We start from the raw sequence: 3,949 nt of genomic DNA, 5'->3' as shown, positions 1-3,949 counted from the left end.
ACCAAACAAACGTCAAAGGATTTGGACCAAACATGATTCATCATGCCTTGGAGGTACAACCAAGGAGAAACTCTATCTCAACCATCCCAAGTATTTGAAGACTCAAGGGAAGATCAATGAAGGCTAAAGTTGAGGATTAACATGCTTAAAGGACGAAGAAGCTCGAACACATTGGTAATATCATCCCACAAGAGAAGAGCTTGAAGAATGGAAGATGTCAAGCAATCAAGCTCAAGACGAAGATCCCAAAGGCAAGCCACGCATTGAATGGAAGATCAAGCAATGGCTAGCACAAGAGTCATTCAAGAGAGTGAACATATTCCTCTCTCTCATGGATTTATTCTTGATCAAGGCACTCATAAAAGGACACAAAACACACATCAACAATCAGGTCACTCACCTCTGACTCATGATGCTCGGTCGACTCAGTCAGTGGAACAGTCTCACATGCCTCAGTCACAATGTCTGCCTCTATTGTAGAAGTGTCAAGATTTCTCTCTAGATGCTCGGCAATCGGTGCTCGGAAAATCTCTGACTCCTCATGCTCATCGTCGTCAGCCTCAACAATCACTGAACTATCTGGCTCCAAATCTGACATCCCAGACTCAGTATCTCCCATCATGGACTCAGTATCTGACATAATCATGGTCTCAACAACTATAATTGTCTCATCCACAAGGCCAGCTGGTTCATCATGCAGCTCTGCAGTAGTGGTAGCAAAATCCTTCGCATGCATGTAACGCTCTTGATATCTATTTTCTGCTGCAATTTCAGCCTCTTGTGCACGACGGGCGGCGGCTTTTCGCTCATGGCGGGCGACGACTTCTTTTTCACTGCGAGCTGCCTCCTCGCGTACTACCCTCTGCTCGTACTGATAAAGAGCTAATTTTGCATAAGCGTAAAGAAACTCCTCACGAACCTCCTCCCGTCGACGGAATGGAGGTTCGCCTAAGCGACGACGCTTCGCCTCCAAGTGTTTCAAATAACCTTGACCTTGTCCTCTCACAGATTTTCTGAGACGGTAGATGGGCACTCTGTCATCATAGTCATAGTACACACAATATGCATCCAAAGCAGCGAGCCACTGTAAACATGCATCCTCATAATAGCTATAATGAGTTTGGCCTTTCAAATAACTATCGTCGTACCCGTCAAAATATGGAACATATGGTGGAGCCATTGGGATTGGAGTCAAAAATTGAAATCAACCGTCTGATCTGTCTAGCATGTCGAAAGAAGCACAACGTCTGTCGCGGATCTTACATCGGATGAGTGAAAGCTGATTATCGGAAGAAAGGCCGCGATCAACGGCTGAGATGGCTCTGAAATTGTGCTGAAGACTGCTGTCCGCTGCTGAAAATATGCTGGATGCGCTCTAAAAGTTGTCACGAACAAATTTTGTGTTGAGGTCGAGGGCCAATTTTGAGCAGAAATGGCTCGAGTCCGGAGAAAGAAAATGAGATGGAGCAAGGAGAGAGAAAGAAACTCCCCTTTTCTTTATTTTTTTTCTGATATTTGTTGGGGGTGCCTAAAGGAAAAAGAGGGGTTAAATCTAGTATCACTAATATGAGGGGGTGCCCAAAGGAAGAAGTGGACGGGGTAACTTAACAAATATACTTTTTGTTTTCTTTTGCCACAGACACATGTGACAGAAGCGTCACATGAATAACTTATATGGAAAAAAACAAGAGGGGTGGCTAAGGAAACTTGCCTATGAAACCGGCTATGCCTTCTTTGGAAAACTGCTATGCAGGTTAGTAACTTGATATGCAAGTCATCTAAAGGATAAGGCAACTTCACGAAAAGAAACTCTGAGTTTCCTTGTTTCTCATAAAAACATGTGCCTGAGAGGAGAAGAACTCCGATGAACACGGTGAAGGTCTCCGACCAGCTGGTGGATGTCTCGGATCAGCAGGAAAGGGCTGGGCTGGTAGAGGTGAATGTCTGGGTATTTGGTGGTATTATTAGAGGCTGAAGCTACAGGGATTGTTTTGCATGCAAGGGAAGAAACAAGGGCTGGATGAAGGGGGTTTTGGGGGAAGAAACAGGGCTGTCTTACCAGGTGGGGCAACAACAAAATTCTGATGAGGTTTTTTTATAAGCAAAGGACGGTAATAAGGCCGAGAATGGAAAGAGATGGATTTGGGAACTGATTTGTGGGTTGTGGCTGCGAGAATAATTTTGGCTGTGATTTTCGCAGAAATAATTCTTGGAAGAAACAGATCTTTGGATTTGATCGTCCGACGAAATCTTGGATCTTTAGCTCTGATACCAAATTGATGCAGCACCGTGAAGAAAAATTGAGGAAAGGACAAGCTCAAGGTTATTTGAAACACTTGGAGGCGAAGCTTTACTTACAAACTTTCTTTGCCTTGAACATATCTCTCCACCTCATTAGTGCCTTGATCTTGATTAAACCCTTTTGATAATGGATTAAGCTTTACTTGTAATCTTCTTTGAGAGAATTTTTGTGTAAGCTTCAACTTGTAATCAAACCTACATAGAGGCTATATATTCTTCTTATTTCTTCAAGATTGAAAAGAGGGTCTTCAATTCGGCCCGCTAAGAAAGGTGAATCAAGGTTGTAAAGAGGGTCTTCGATTCGGCTTGCTAAGAAAGGTGAATCAAGCTATGTAAGAGGGTTCTTTGAGCCAGCCCATTAAGAAAGGAGGATCACATAGTGGAAGCGCTAAGAAGGTCTTGGTAGAGTGGACGTAAGGCTTAGTAAGGTGCTAAGTGCCGAACCACTATAAAAATCAATGTGTTCATCTTCTTGACTCTTTCTCACTCCCTCCGTCACACTTGTTTGGTATGCTCTTTACTTTACCTTATTTTCTTCAATCTTTAAATCAACAAGGGTTAGTTGCATTTACATTTACAATTTGACAAGAGATCCTTAAACAACTTAGCTTGAAAATCATTTTGTGTAGATTGATTTGCTCCTTGTGCCCTTTGTGCCAAACTTGCAATCTTGATTTAAAATCTATATTAGTAAACCTAAAAGGACAAAATTTTTATAACCCCAATTCACCCCCTCTTGGGTTGCCCTATTGGGATTTCACTTAGTATAAGAGCCAAAGTGTCTCTTATATAGATTTTTGAACTTTCAAATTTCTTCAAGAGAAAAGATCTATATTGGCAACCTAATGGCTTCTAGACTTCTATGTTTTCATGGAAGCGACTATGGATCTTGTTCGATCCGTATGAAGTCCTATCTTAAAAGTTTTGATGGGGATATCTTGAGAATAATCGAAAATGGTTTTATCTTACCCAAAAGACTAAGTGATTATGACGGAAAAATGTTTTCTCAAAATTGCAAAGCTATGATTGCTATATCTTGTTCATTACCTAGTTGTATGTTTGAGACAATTGCATCTTGTAAAAGTGCTAAAGACATTTGGAATGAAAAAGAAAATCCCATAAAACAAATCCTTGTCTTTTAGCATCAATTGAAGAAGAGAATCCCAATAAAGTGTCATATGAAGAACTTAGAAATGGATATAATGACCTCTACAACGAGTTAATAGATAGAGACAAAAGGAATATACTTATTAAGAAAATCATTGACTCAATGAAATATAGAATAGAAACCCTCCAAAATGAACTCAATGAAACTTCAAGCAAAGAAAAGAAGTTGCTTGACAAAAATGAAAAATTTGAGAATGCAAACATTAAGCTCATTGAAAAGTGTAAATTATTGAGTGAAGATGAAGAAGAATTAAGATCTAGCTCATCTCATCAAATAGATTACTTAGGAGATGAAACTACAGAAAGAAAAGATTATTTTAGAAAGAAACTGCAAGATGAAAAGGACAAACATGCTTGTAAATGCTCTTGTAGTTCATCTTTATGTTCATCTTGTCATTCTACATGCTCTTCTATATGTTGTGATTATTGTGGTAGATATAGACATTACAAATCTAGGTGTAGGCTTAGATTTGTAAAAAGT

Source organism: Tasmannia lanceolata, unplaced genomic scaffold (genome assembly GCF_043159265.1).
Source record: "Tasmannia lanceolata isolate RefF3 unplaced genomic scaffold, GAP_Taslan_0.1 ptg000008l, whole genome shotgun sequence".
In the NCBI taxonomy this organism is placed as follows: domain Eukaryota; kingdom Viridiplantae; phylum Streptophyta; class Magnoliopsida; order Canellales; family Winteraceae; genus Tasmannia; species Tasmannia lanceolata.
The sequence above is the reverse complement of the archived record's forward strand: the minus strand, read 5'-3'. Positions refer to the sequence as shown.